This window comes from Phyllobates terribilis, unplaced genomic scaffold, assembly GCF_046119375.1.
Source record: "Phyllobates terribilis strain yellow unplaced genomic scaffold, ASM4611937v1 Scaffold_1042__1_contigs__length_457206, whole genome shotgun sequence".
Lineage (NCBI taxonomy): Eukaryota > Metazoa > Chordata > Amphibia > Anura > Dendrobatidae > Phyllobates > Phyllobates terribilis.
Genome location: NW_027363802.1, coordinates 400,275 through 414,864, shown reverse-complemented (window position 1 = coordinate 414,864; position 14,590 = coordinate 400,275). Strand labels below are relative to the sequence as shown.

The 14,590-nt window shown below is 41.6% G+C and overlaps 9 non-coding genes across 9 annotated transcripts; all 9 read right to left on the bottom strand.

The window, feature by feature from the left end:
- Window positions 1-769: 769 nt before the first annotated feature.
- Window positions 770-842, bottom strand: TRNAT-CGU (transfer RNA threonine (anticodon CGU)). Its single transcript has one exon. It is a non-coding gene; the product is annotated as a tRNA-Thr (tRNA).
- Window positions 843-2,465: 1,623 nt separating this feature from the next.
- Window positions 2,466-2,538, bottom strand: TRNAT-CGU (transfer RNA threonine (anticodon CGU)). The gene has a single exon. It is a non-coding gene; the product is annotated as a tRNA-Thr (tRNA).
- A 1,622-nt stretch (window positions 2,539-4,160) lies between these two features.
- On the bottom strand, window positions 4,161-4,233 carry TRNAT-CGU (transfer RNA threonine (anticodon CGU)). The gene has a single exon. It is a non-coding gene; the product is annotated as a tRNA-Thr (tRNA).
- A 1,623-nt stretch (window positions 4,234-5,856) lies between these two features.
- TRNAT-CGU (transfer RNA threonine (anticodon CGU)) lies at window positions 5,857-5,929 on the bottom strand. The gene has a single exon. It is a non-coding gene; the product is annotated as a tRNA-Thr (tRNA).
- A 1,622-nt stretch (window positions 5,930-7,551) lies between these two features.
- Window positions 7,552-7,624, bottom strand: TRNAT-CGU (transfer RNA threonine (anticodon CGU)). The gene has a single exon. It is a non-coding gene; the product is annotated as a tRNA-Thr (tRNA).
- Window positions 7,625-9,247: 1,623 nt separating this feature from the next.
- TRNAT-CGU (transfer RNA threonine (anticodon CGU)) lies at window positions 9,248-9,320 on the bottom strand. Its single transcript has one exon. It is a non-coding gene; the product is annotated as a tRNA-Thr (tRNA).
- Window positions 9,321-10,942: 1,622 nt separating this feature from the next.
- TRNAT-CGU (transfer RNA threonine (anticodon CGU)) lies at window positions 10,943-11,015 on the bottom strand. The gene has a single exon. It is a non-coding gene; the product is annotated as a tRNA-Thr (tRNA).
- A 1,623-nt stretch (window positions 11,016-12,638) lies between these two features.
- Window positions 12,639-12,711, bottom strand: TRNAT-CGU (transfer RNA threonine (anticodon CGU)). Its single transcript has one exon. It is a non-coding gene; the product is annotated as a tRNA-Thr (tRNA).
- Window positions 12,712-14,334: 1,623 nt separating this feature from the next.
- On the bottom strand, window positions 14,335-14,407 carry TRNAT-CGU (transfer RNA threonine (anticodon CGU)). Its single transcript has one exon. It is a non-coding gene; the product is annotated as a tRNA-Thr (tRNA).
- Window positions 14,408-14,590: the final 183 nt, after the last annotated feature.

Genomic DNA, 14,590 nt, shown 5'->3' with positions numbered 1-14,590 from the left:
AAAAGATTTCCTTTTGTTTCATAGCTTAAGCCTTTTTCAACTACACAGTTTTACACAAAAGTGTCAAGGGACTCAACAAGCCATGTGTCCTGTCAGTCATTAGGGCTCCCATGTTCTTTCTAATCGGAAACAGTGTAGAACTGAATTGGAAAGTTCAGAGTTAGTGACAAAATCTCTTGAGAAAAGGAGGATGGCACTTGTGAGCAAAAAACTCATGATCTTCAAATTATTCAACTGACGTGCCAAAAACCTTGACCATGTAGCGTGTTTTAGCTCTTGTAATGTTTATGTTTTGTATTCAAAGCAAAACACTCTTTTTTTTTTTTTTTTTTTTTTTTACACCTGTCTTGCTGTTTACTGTACTGCTTACACCATGTGGAGAAAGACTTAGTTAGTATTCCTGGTTGACTGGTTCAATTCCTGCTATGGGAGAGACTTTTTTTTGGGACTAGTGTCCACATTCCAAAGCCGACACGTGCCTTGCAGACAGAATCAGTTTAGGTTGGAACTGCTCTTTGCTGCCAAAAATGCAGACCACCAGATTTTTTGGATATTTATTTGCACAAAAGCTTATTTGATGTCATATCTCAAACCATTCATATCTCTCACTTTTAATTCCTGGGTGTTAAGGGACTCAACAAGCCTTTATCCCTGTCTGTCATTGGAGCTCCCCTTCCATCAATTGGTGATGTTTTGTTACTGAATGGAAAAGAGCTGTGACTCTCTAGCCAAGATAGTGGCAAAATCAGTTACGGAAACAAGGTACCAGTGCCCCATGTGAGAATCGAACTCACGACCTTCAGATTACGAGACTGACGCGCTACCTGCTGCGCTAACGAGGCAAGATGCATGTAATAATCTGCGGAAGTTGCTTGTGCAAAGCAGTACACCTCTTTTTTTTCATATTGTAAGTGAGCTGGCAGTAAATCTTCTCCCGTATGGTCTAGCGCTTAGGATTCCTGGTTTTCACCCAGGTGGCCTGGGTTCGACTCCCGGTATGGAAACACATCCTTTTCTACACCGTTGCCAACATTCAAAGACTGACGTGTGTTTTTAAAACAAACGTATTTCAGGTAGGATTTGTTTTTTTCAGGCAAAAATGCTGAACGCCCGCGTTTTGGCACTTCATTCTGACCCTTCACGCAAGATTCAATTTGGATTCGTAGCTCAACTCATTCTCAACCACCCCTTTTTACACCAAAGTGTCAAGAGACTCAACAACTCATGGGTCCTGTAAGTTATTTGGATTCCCATTTCCTTTCTAATGGAAAACGTAGAATTGAATGGAAAAGTTCTAAGTTGGTGACAAAATCTCTCGAGAAAAGGAGGGAACAGTGCCCCGTGTGAGGCTCAAACTCACAACCTTCAGATTACGAGACTGACGCACTACCTACTGCGCTAACGAAGCAAGTTGCACCTGCAGATCTGCAGAAGTTTATTGTGCATAGCAGAAAACTTATTTTTTTCATAATGTCACTGAGACGTTAGCGCATCTTTTCCCATATGGTCTAGCGGTTAGGATTCCTGGTTCTCACCCGGGTGGCCCGGGTTCGACTCCCGGTATGGGAATGCACCTTTATCTTAGCTACTGCCACCATTCAAAGACTGACGCGTGTTTTTCAATCAAAAATGTTTCTGGTAGATTTTCACTTTGCAACAAAAATACTTAACATTGGCGATGCATTATGACTTTTGCAAAAGATTTCCTTTTGTTTCATAGCTTAAGCCTTTTTCAACTACACAGTTTTACACAAAAGTGTCAAGGGACTCAACAAGCCATGTGTCCTGTCAGTCATTAGGGCTCCCATGTTCTTTCTAATCGGAAACAGTGTAGAACTGAATTGGAAAGTTCAGAGTTAGTGACAAAATCTCTTGAGAAAAGGAGGATGGCACTTGTGAGCAAAAAACTCATGATCTTCAAATTATTCAACTGACGTGCCAAAAACCTTGACCATGTAGCGTGTTTTAGCTCTTGTAATGTTTATGTTTTGTATTCAAAGCAAAACACTCTTTTTTTTTTTTTTTTTTTTTTTTACACCTGTCTTGCTGTTTACTGTACTGCTTACACCATGTGGAGAAAGACTTAGTTAGTATTCCTGGTTGACTGGTTCAATTCCTGCTATGGGAGAGACTTTTTTTTGGGACTAGTGTCCACATTCCAAAGCCGACACGTGCCTTGCAGACAGAATCAGTTTAGGTTGGAACTGCTCTTTGCTGCCAAAAATGCAGACCACCAGATTTTTTGGATATTTATTTGCACAAAAGCTTATTTGATGTCATATCTCAAACCATTCATATCTCTCACTTTTAATTCCTGGGTGTTAAGGGACTCAACAAGCCTTTATCCCTGTCTGTCATTGGAGCTCCCCTTCCATCAATTGGTGATGTTTTGTTACTGAATGGAAAAGAGCTGTGACTCTCTAGCCAAGATAGTGGCAAAATCAGTTACGGAAACAAGGTACCAGTGCCCCATGTGAGAATCGAACTCACGACCTTCAGATTACGAGACTGACGCGCTACCTGCTGCGCTAACGAGGCAAGATGCATGTAATAATCTGCGGAAGTTGCTTGTGCAAAGCAGTACACCTCTTTTTTTTCATATTGTAAGTGAGCTGGCAGTAAATCTTCTCCCGTATGGTCTAGCGCTTAGGATTCCTGGTTTTCACCCAGGTGGCCTGGGTTCGACTCCCGGTATGGAAACACATCCTTTTCTACACCGTTGCCAACATTCAAAGACTGACGTGTGTTTTTAAAACAAACGTATTTCAGGTAGGATTTGTTTTTTTCAGGCAAAAATGCTGAACGCCCGCGTTTTGGCACTTCATTCTGACCCTTCACGCAAGATTCAATTTGGATTCGTAGCTCAACTCATTCTCAACCACCCCTTTTTACACCAAAGTGTCAAGAGACTCAACAACTCATGGGTCCTGTAAGTTATTTGGATTCCCATTTCCTTTCTAATGGAAAACGTAGAATTGAATGGAAAAGTTCTAAGTTGGTGACAAAATCTCTCGAGAAAAGGAGGGAACAGTGCCCCGTGTGAGGCTCAAACTCACAACCTTCAGATTACGAGACTGACGCACTACCTACTGCGCTAACGAAGCAAGTTGCACCTGCAGATCTGCAGAAGTTTATTGTGCATAGCAGAAAACTTATTTTTTTCATAATGTCACTGAGACGTTAGCGCATCTTTTCCCATATGGTCTAGCGGTTAGGATTCCTGGTTCTCACCCGGGTGGCCCGGGTTCGACTCCCGGTATGGGAATGCACCTTTATCTTAGCTACTGCCACCATTCAAAGACTGACGCGTGTTTTTCAATCAAAAATGTTTCTGGTAGATTTTCACTTTGCAACAAAAATACTTAACATTGGCGATGCATTATGACTTTTGCAAAAGATTTCCTTTTGTTTCATAGCTTAAGCCTTTTTCAACTACACAGTTTTACACAAAAGTGTCAAGGGACTCAACAAGCCATGTGTCCTGTCAGTCATTAGGGCTCCCATGTTCTTTCTAATCGGAAACAGTGTAGAACTGAATTGGAAAGTTCAGAGTTAGTGACAAAATCTCTTGAGAAAAGGAGGATGGCACTTGTGAGCAAAAAACTCATGATCTTCAAATTATTCAACTGACGTGCCAAAAACCTTGACCATGTAGCGTGTTTTAGCTCTTGTAATGTTTGTGTTTTGTATTCAAAGCAAAACACTCTTTTTTTTTTTTTTTTTTTTTTTACACCTGTCTTGCTGTTTACTGTACTGCTTACACCATGTGGAGAAAGACTTAGTTAGTATTCCTGGTTGACTGGTTCAATTCCTGCTATGGGAGAGACTTTTTTTTGGGACTAGTGTCCACATTCCAAAGCCGACACGTGCCTTGCAGACAGAATCAGTTTAGGTTGGAACTGCTCTTTGCTGCCAAAAATGCAGACCACCAGATTTTTTGGATATTTATTTGCACAAAAGCTTATTTGATGTCATATCTCAAACCATTCATATCTCTCACTTTTAATTCCTGGGTGTTAAGGGACTCAACAAGCCTTTATCCCTGTCTGTCATTGGAGCTCCCCTTCCATCAATTGGTGATGTTTTGTTACTGAATGGAAAAGAGCTGTGACTCTCTAGCCAAGATAGTGGCAAAATCAGTTACGGAAACAAGGTACCAGTGCCCCATGTGAGAATCGAACTCACGACCTTCAGATTACGAGACTGACGCGCTACCTGCTGCGCTAACGAGGCAAGATGCATGTAATAATCTGCGGAAGTTGCTTGTGCAAAGCAGTACACCTCTTTTTTTTCATATTGTAAGTGAGCTGGCAGTAAATCTTCTCCCGTATGGTCTAGCGCTTAGGATTCCTGGTTTTCACCCAGGTGGCCTGGGTTCGACTCCCGGTATGGAAACACATCCTTTTCTACACCGTTGCCAACATTCAAAGACTGACGTGTGTTTTTAAAACAAACGTATTTCAGGTAGGATTTGTTTTTTTCAGGCAAAAATGCTGAACGCCCGCGTTTTGGCACTTCATTCTGACCCTTCACGCAAGATTCAATTTGGATTCGTAGCTCAACTCATTCTCAACCACCCCTTTTTACACCAAAGTGTCAAGAGACTCAACAACTCATGGGTCCTGTAAGTTATTTGGATTCCCATTTCCTTTCTAATGGAAAACGTAGAATTGAATGGAAAAGTTCTAAGTTGGTGACAAAATCTCTCGAGAAAAGGAGGGAACAGTGCCCCGTGTGAGGCTCAAACTCACAACCTTCAGATTACGAGACTGACGCACTACCTACTGCGCTAACGAAGCAAGTTGCACCTGCAGATCTGCAGAAGTTTATTGTGCATAGCAGAAAACTTATTTTTTTCATAATGTCACTGAGACGTTAGCGCATCTTTTCCCATATGGTCTAGCGGTTAGGATTCCTGGTTCTCACCCGGGTGGCCCGGGTTCGACTCCCGGTATGGGAATGCACCTTTATCTTAGCTACTGCCACCATTCAAAGACTGACGCGTGTTTTTCAATCAAAAATGTTTCTGGTAGATTTTCACTTTGCAACAAAAATACTTAACATTGGCGATGCATTATGACTTTTGCAAAAGATTTCCTTTTGTTTCATAGCTTAAGCCTTTTTCAACTACACAGTTTTACACAAAAGTGTCAAGGGACTCAACAAGCCATGTGTCCTGTCAGTCATTAGGGCTCCCATGTTCTTTCTAATCGGAAACAGTGTAGAACTGAATTGGAAAGTTCAGAGTTAGTGACAAAATCTCTTGAGAAAAGGAGGATGGCACTTGTGAGCAAAAAACTCATGATCTTCAAATTATTCAACTGACGTGCCAAAAACCTTGACCATGTAGCGTGTTTTAGCTCTTGTAATGTTTATGTTTTGTATTCAAAGCAAAACACTCTTTTTTTTTTTTTTTTTTTTTTTTACACCTGTCTTGCTGTTTACTGTACTGCTTACACCATGTGGAGAAAGACTTAGTTAGTATTCCTGGTTGACTGGTTCAATTCCTGCTATGGGAGAGACTTTTTTTTGGGACTAGTGTCCACATTCCAAAGCCGACACGTGCCTTGCAGACAGAATCAGTTTAGGTTGGAACTGCTCTTTGCTGCCAAAAATGCAGACCACCAGATTTTTTGGATATTTATTTGCACAAAAGCTTATTTGATGTCATATCTCAAACCATTCATATCTCTCACTTTTAATTCCTGGGTGTTAAGGGACTCAACAAGCCTTTATCCCTGTCTGTCATTGGAGCTCCCCTTCCATCAATTGGTGATGTTTTGTTACTGAATGGAAAAGAGCTGTGACTCTCTAGCCAAGATAGTGGCAAAATCAGTTACGGAAACAAGGTACCAGTGCCCCATGTGAGAATCGAACTCACGACCTTCAGATTACGAGACTGACGCGCTACCTGCTGCGCTAACGAGGCAAGATGCATGTAATAATCTGCGGAAGTTGCTTGTGCAAAGCAGTACACCTCTTTTTTTTCATATTGTAAGTGAGCTGGCAGTAAATCTTCTCCCGTATGGTCTAGCGCTTAGGATTCCTGGTTTTCACCCAGGTGGCCTGGGTTCGACTCCCGGTATGGAAACACATCCTTTTCTACACCGTTGCCAACATTCAAAGACTGACGTGTGTTTTTAAAACAAACGTATTTCAGGTAGGATTTGTTTTTTTCAGGCAAAAATGCTGAACGCCCGCGTTTTGGCACTTCATTCTGACCCTTCACGCAAGATTCAATTTGGATTCATAGCTCAACTCATTCTCAACCACCCCTTTTTACACCAAAGTGTCAAGAGACTCAACAACTCATGGGTCCTGTAAGTTATTTGGATTCCCATTTCCTTTCTAATGGAAAACGTAGAATTGAATGGAAAAGTTCTAAGTTGGTGACAAAATCTCTCGAGAAAAGGAGGGAACAGTGCCCCGTGTGAGGCTCAAACTCACAACCTTCAGATTACGAGACTGACGCACTACCTACTGCGCTAACGAAGCAAGTTGCACCTGCAGATCTGCAGAAGTTTATTGTGCATAGCAGAAAACTTATTTTTTTCATAATGTCACTGAGACGTTAGCGCATCTTTTCCCATATGGTCTAGCGGTTAGGATTCCTGGTTCTCACCCGGGTGGCCCGGGTTCGACTCCCGGTATGGGAATGCACCTTTATCTTAGCTACTGCCACCATTCAAAGACTGACGCGTGTTTTTCAATCAAAAATGTTTCTGGTAGATTTTCACTTTGCAACAAAAATACTTAACATTGGCGATGCATTATGACTTTTGCAAAAGATTTCCTTTTGTTTCATAGCTTAAGCCTTTTTCAACTACACAGTTTTACACAAAAGTGTCAAGGGACTCAACAAGCCATGTGTCCTGTCAGTCATTAGGGCTCCCATGTTCTTTCTAATCGGAAACAGTGTAGAACTGAATTGGAAAGTTCAGAGTTAGTGACAAAATCTCTTGAGAAAAGGAGGATGGCACTTGTGAGCAAAAAACTCATGATCTTCAAATTATTCAACTGACGTGCCAAAAACCTTGACCATGTAGCGTGTTTTAGCTCTTGTAATGTTTATGTTTTGTATTCAAAGCAAAACACTCTTTTTTTTTTTTTTTTTTTTTTTACACCTGTCTTGCTGTTTACTGTACTGCTTACACCATGTGGAGAAAGACTTAGTTAGTATTCCTGGTTGACTGGTTCAATTCCTGCTATGGGAGAGACTTTTTTTTGGGACTAGTGTCCACATTCCAAAGCCGACACGTGCCTTGCAGACAGAATCAGTTTAGGTTGGAACTGCTCTTTGCTGCCAAAAATGCAGACCACCAGATTTTTTGGATATTTATTTGCACAAAAGCTTATTTGATGTCATATCTCAAACCATTCATATCTCTCACTTTTAATTCCTGGGTGTTAAGGGACTCAACAAGCCTTTATCCCTGTCTGTCATTGGAGCTCCCCTTCCATCAATTGGTGATGTTTTGTTACTGAATGGAAAAGAGCTGTGACTCTCTAGCCAAGATAGTGGCAAAATCAGTTACGGAAACAAGGTACCAGTGCCCCATGTGAGAATCGAACTCACGACCTTCAGATTACGAGACTGACGCGCTACCTGCTGCGCTAACGAGGCAAGATGCATGTAATAATCTGCGGAAGTTGCTTGTGCAAAGCAGTACACCTCTTTTTTTTCATATTGTAAGTGAGCTGGCAGTAAATCTTCTCCCGTATGGTCTAGCGCTTAGGATTCCTGGTTTTCACCCAGGTGGCCTGGGTTCGACTCCCGGTATGGAAACACATCCTTTTCTACACCGTTGCCAACATTCAAAGACTGACGTGTGTTTTTAAAACAAACGTATTTCAGGTAGGATTTGTTTTTTTCAGGCAAAAATGCTGAACGCCCGCGTTTTGGCACTTCATTCTGACCCTTCACGCAAGATTCAATTTGGATTCGTAGCTCAACTCATTCTCAACCACCCCTTTTTACACCAAAGTGTCAAGAGACTCAACAACTCATGGGTCCTGTAAGTTATTTGGATTCCCATTTCCTTTCTAATGGAAAACGTAGAATTGAATGGAAAAGTTCTAAGTTGGTGACAAAATCTCTCGAGAAAAGGAGGGAACAGTGCCCCGTGTGAGGCTCAAACTCACAACCTTCAGATTACGAGACTGACGCACTACCTACTGCGCTAACGAAGCAAGTTGCACCTGCAGATCTGCAGAAGTTTATTGTGCATAGCAGAAAACTTATTTTTTTCATAATGTCACTGAGACGTTAGCGCATCTTTTCCCATATGGTCTAGCGGTTAGGATTCCTGGTTCTCACCCGGGTGGCCCGGGTTCGACTCCCGGTATGGGAATGCACCTTTATCTTAGCTACTGCCACCATTCAAAGACTGACGCGTGTTTTTCAATCAAAAATGTTTCTGGTAGATTTTCACTTTGCAACAAAAATACTTAACATTGGCGATGCATTATGACTTTTGCAAAAGATTTCCTTTTGTTTCATAGCTTAAGCCTTTTTCAACTACACAGTTTTACACAAAAGTGTCAAGGGACTCAACAAGCCATGTGTCCTGTCAGTCATTAGGGCTCCCATGTTCTTTCTAATCGGAAACAGTGTAGAACTGAATTGGAAAGTTCAGAGTTAGTGACAAAATCTCTTGAGAAAAGGAGGATGGCACTTGTGAGCAAAAAACTCATGATCTTCAAATTATTCAACTGACGTGCCAAAAACCTTGACCATGTAGCGTGTTTTAGCTCTTGTAATGTTTATGTTTTGTATTCAAAGCAAAACACTCTTTTTTTTTTTTTTTTTTTTTTTTACACCTGTCTTGCTGTTTACTGTACTGCTTACACCATGTGGAGAAAGACTTAGTTAGTATTCCTGGTTGACTGGTTCAATTCCTGCTATGGGAGAGACTTTTTTTTGGGACTAGTGTCCACATTCCAAAGCCGACACGTGCCTTGCAGACAGAATCAGTTTAGGTTGGAACTGCTCTTTGCTGCCAAAAATGCAGACCACCAGATTTTTTGGATATTTATTTGCACAAAAGCTTATTTGATGTCATATCTCAAACCATTCATATCTCTCACTTTTAATTCCTGGGTGTTAAGGGACTCAACAAGCCTTTATCCCTGTCTGTCATTGGAGCTCCCCTTCCATCAATTGGTGATGTTTTGTTACTGAATGGAAAAGAGCTGTGACTCTCTAGCCAAGATAGTGGCAAAATCAGTTACGGAAACAAGGTACCAGTGCCCCATGTGAGAATCGAACTCACGACCTTCAGATTACGAGACTGACGCGCTACCTGCTGCGCTAACGAGGCAAGATGCATGTAATAATCTGCGGAAGTTGCTTGTGCAAAGCAGTACACCTCTTTTTTTTCATATTGTAAGTGAGCTGGCAGTAAATCTTCTCCCGTATGGTCTAGCGCTTAGGATTCCTGGTTTTCACCCAGGTGGCCTGGGTTCGACTCCCGGTATGGAAACACATCCTTTTCTACACCGTTGCCAACATTCAAAGACTGACGTGTGTTTTTAAAACAAACGTATTTCAGGTAGGATTTGTTTTTTTCAGGCAAAAATGCTGAACGCCCGCGTTTTGGCACTTCATTCTGACCCTTCACGCAAGATTCAATTTGGATTCATAGCTCAACTCATTCTCAACCACCCCTTTTTACACCAAAGTGTCAAGAGACTCAACAACTCATGGGTCCTGTAAGTTATTTGGATTCCCATTTCCTTTCTAATGGAAAACGTAGAATTGAATGGAAAAGTTCTAAGTTGGTGACAAAATCTCTCGAGAAAAGGAGGGAACAGTGCCCCGTGTGAGGCTCAAACTCACAACCTTCAGATTACGAGACTGACGCACTACCTACTGCGCTAACGAAGCAAGTTGCACCTGCAGATCTGCAGAAGTTTATTGTGCATAGCAGAAAACTTATTTTTTTCATAATGTCACTGAGACGTTAGCGCATCTTTTCCCATATGGTCTAGCGGTTAGGATTCCTGGTTCTCACCCGGGTGGCCCGGGTTCGACTCCCGGTATGGGAATGCACCTTTATCTTAGCTACTGCCACCATTCAAAGACTGACGCGTGTTTTTCAATCAAAAATGTTTCTGGTAGATTTTCACTTTGCAACAAAAATACTTAACATTGGCGATGCATTATGACTTTTGCAAAAGATTTCCTTTTGTTTCATAGCTTAAGCCTTTTTCAACTACACAGTTTTACACAAAAGTGTCAAGGGACTCAACAAGCCATGTGTCCTGTCAGTCATTAGGGCTCCCATGTTCTTTCTAATCGGAAACAGTGTAGAACTGAATTGGAAAGTTCAGAGTTAGTGACAAAATCTCTTGAGAAAAGGAGGATGGCACTTGTGAGCAAAAAACTCATGATCTTCAAATTATTCAACTGACGTGCCAAAAACCTTGACCATGTAGCGTGTTTTAGCTCTTGTAATGTTTATGTTTTGTATTCAAAGCAAAACACTCTTTTTTTTTTTTTTTTTTTTTTTACACCTGTCTTGCTGTTTACTGTACTGCTTACACCATGTGGAGAAAGACTTAGTTAGTATTCCTGGTTGACTGGTTCAATTCCTGCTATGGGAGAGACTTTTTTTTGGGACTAGTGTCCACATTCCAAAGCCGACACGTGCCTTGCAGACAGAATCAGTTTAGGTTGGAACTGCTCTTTGCTGCCAAAAATGCAGACCACCAGATTTTTTGGATATTTATTTGCACAAAAGCTTATTTGATGTCATATCTCAAACCATTCATATCTCTCACTTTTAATTCCTGGGTGTTAAGGGACTCAACAAGCCTTTATCCCTGTCTGTCATTGGAGCTCCCCTTCCATCAATTGGTGATGTTTTGTTACTGAATGGAAAAGAGCTGTGACTCTCTAGCCAAGATAGTGGCAAAATCAGTTACGGAAACAAGGTACCAGTGCCCCATGTGAGAATCGAACTCACGACCTTCAGATTACGAGACTGACGCGCTACCTGCTGCGCTAACGAGGCAAGATGCATGTAATAATCTGCGGAAGTTGCTTGTGCAAAGCAGTACACCTCTTTTTTTTCATATTGTAAGTGAGCTGGCAGTAAATCTTCTCCCGTATGGTCTAGCGCTTAGGATTCCTGGTTTTCACCCAGGTGGCCTGGGTTCGACTCCCGGTATGGAAACACATCCTTTTCTACACCGTTGCCAACATTCAAAGACTGACGTGTGTTTTTAAAACAAACGTATTTCAGGTAGGATTTGTTTTTTTCAGGCAAAAATGCTGAACGCCCGCGTTTTGGCACTTCATTCTGACCCTTCACGCAAGATTCAATTTGGATTCGTAGCTCAACTCATTCTCAACCACCCCTTTTTACACCAAAGTGTCAAGAGACTCAACAACTCATGGGTCCTGTAAGTTATTTGGATTCCCATTTCCTTTCTAATGGAAAACGTAGAATTGAATGGAAAAGTTCTAAGTTGGTGACAAAATCTCTCGAGAAAAGGAGGGAACAGTGCCCCGTGTGAGGCTCAAACTCACAACCTTCAGATTACGAGACTGACGCACTACCTACTGCGCTAACGAAGCAAGTTGCACCTGCAGATCTGCAGAAGTTTATTGTGCATAGCAGAAAACTTATTTTTTTCATAATGTCACTGAGACGTTAGCGCATCTTTTCCCATATGGTCTAGCGGTTAGGATTCCTGGTTCTCACCCGGGTGGCCCGGGTTCGACTCCCGGTATGGGAATGCACCTTTATCTTAGCTACTGCCACCATTCAAAGACTGACGCGTGTTTTTCAATCAAAAATGTTTCTGGTAGATTTTCACTTTGCAACAAAAATACTTAACATTGGCGATGCATTATGACTTTTGCAAAAGATTTCCTTTTGTTTCATAGCTTAAGCCTTTTTCAACTACACAGTTTTACACAAAAGTGTCAAGGGACTCAACAAGCCATGTGTCCTGTCAGTCATTAGGGCTCCCATGTTCTTTCTAATCGGAAACAGTGTAGAACTGAATTGGAAAGTTCAGAGTTAGTGACAAAATCTCTTGAGAAAAGGAGGATGGCACTTGTGAGCAAAAAACTCATGATCTTCAAATTATTCAACTGACGTGCCAAAAACCTTGACCATGTAGCGTGTTTTAGCTCTTGTAATGTTTATGTTTTGTATTCAAAGCAAAACACTCTTTTTTTTTTTTTTTTTTTTTTTTACACCTGTCTTGCTGTTTACTGTACTGCTTACACCATGTGGAGAAAGACTTAGTTAGTATTCCTGGTTGACTGGTTCAATTCCTGCTATGGGAGAGACTTTTTTTTGGGACTAGTGTCCACATTCCAAAGCCGACACGTGCCTTGCAGACAGAATCAGTTTAGGTTGGAACTGCTCTTTGCTGCCAAAAATGCAGACCACCAGATTTTTTGGATATTTATTTGCACAAAAGCTTATTTGATGTCATATCTCAAACCATTCATATCTCTCACTTTTAATTCCTGGGTGTTAAGGGACTCAACAAGCCTTTATCCCTGTCTGTCATTGGAGCTCCCCTTCCATCAATTGGTGATGTTTTGTTACTGAATGGAAAAGAGCTGTGACTCTCTAGCCAAGATAGTGGCAAAATCAGTTACGGAAACAAGGTACCAGTGCCCCATGTGAGAATCGAACTCACGACCTTCAGATTACGAGACTGACGCGCTACCTGCTGCGCTAACGAGGCAAGATGCATGTAATAATCTGCGGAAGTTGCTTGTGCAAAGCAGTACACCTCTTTTTTTTCATATTGTAAGTGAGCTGGCAGTAAATCTTCTCCCGTATGGTCTAGCGCTTAGGATTCCTGGTTTTCACCCAGGTGGCCTGGGTTCGACTCCCGGTATGGAAACACATCCTTTTCTACACCGTTGCCAACATTCAAAGACTGACGTGTGTTTTTAAAACAAACGTATTTCAGGTAGGATTTGTTTTTTTCAGGCAAAAATGCTGAACGCCCGCGTTTTGGCACTTCATTCTGACCCTTCACGCAAGATTCAATTTGGATTCGTAGCTCAACTCATTCTCAACCACCCCTTTTTACACCAAAGTGTCAAGAGACTCAACAACTCATGGGTCCTGTAAGTTATTTGGATTCCCATTTCCTTTCTAATGGAAAACGTAGAATTGAATGGAAAAGTTCTAAGTTGGTGACAAAATCTCTCGAGAAAAGGAGGGAACAGTGCCCCGTGTGAGGCTCAAACTCACAACCTTCAGATTACGAGACTGACGCACTACCTACTGCGCTAACGAAGCAAGTTGCACCTGCAGATCTGCAGAAGTTTATTGTGCATAGCAGAAAACTTATTTTTTTCATAATGTCACTGAGACGTTAGCGCATCTTTTCCCATATGGTCTAGCGGTTAGGATTCCTGGTTCTCACCCGGGTGGCCCGGGTTCGACTCCCGGTATGGGAATGCACCTTTATCTTAGCTACTGCCACCATTCAAAGACTGACGCGTGTTTTTCAATCAAAAATGTTTCTGGTAGATTTTCACTTTGCAACAAAAATACTTAACATTGGCGATGCATTATGACTTTTGCAAAAGATTTCCTTTTGTTTCATAGCTTAAGCCTTTTTCAACTACACAGTTTTACACAAAAGTGTCAAGGGACTCAACAAGCCATGTGTCCTGTCAGTCATTAGGGCTCCCATGTTCTTTCTAATCGGAAACAGTGTAGAACTGAATTGGAAAGTTCAGAGTTAGTGACAAAATCTCTTGAGAAAAGGAGGATGGCACTTGTGAGCAAAAAACTCATGATCTTCAAATTATTCAACTGACGTGCCAAAAACCTTGACCATGTAGCGTGTTTTAGCTCTTGTAATGTTTATGTTTTGTATTCAAAGCAAAACACTCTTTTTTTTTTTTTTTTTTTTTTTTACACCTGTCTTGCTGTTTACTGTACTGCTTACACCATGTGGAGAAAGACTTAGTTAGTATTCCTGGTTGACTGGTTCAATTCCTGCTATGGGAGAGACTTTTTTTTGGGACTAGTGTCCACATTCCAAAGCCGACACGTGCCTTGCAGACAGAATCAGTTTAGGTTGGAACTGCTCTTTGCTGCCAAAAATGCAGACCACCAGATTTTTTGGATATTTATTTGCACAAAAGCTTATTTGATGTCATATCTCAAACCATTCATATCTCTCACTTTTAATTCCTGGGTGTTAAGGGACTCAACAAGCCTTTATCCCTGTCTGTCATTGGAGCTCCCCTTCCATCAATTGGTGATGTTTTGTTACTGAATGGAAAAGAGCTGTGACTCTCTAGCCAAGATAGTGGCAAAATCAGTTACGGAAACAAGGTACCAGTGCCCCATGTGAGAATCGAACTCACGACCTTCAGATTACGAGACTGACGCGCTACCTGCTGCGCTAACGAGGCAAGATGCATGTAATAATCTGCGGAAGTTGCTTGTGCAAAGCAGTACACCTCTTTTTTTTCATATTGTAAGTGAGCTGGCAGTAAATCTTCTCCCGTATGGTCTAGCGCTTAGGATTCCTGGTTTTCACCCAGGTGGCCTGGGTTCGACTCCCGGTATGGAAACACATCCTTTTCTACACCGTT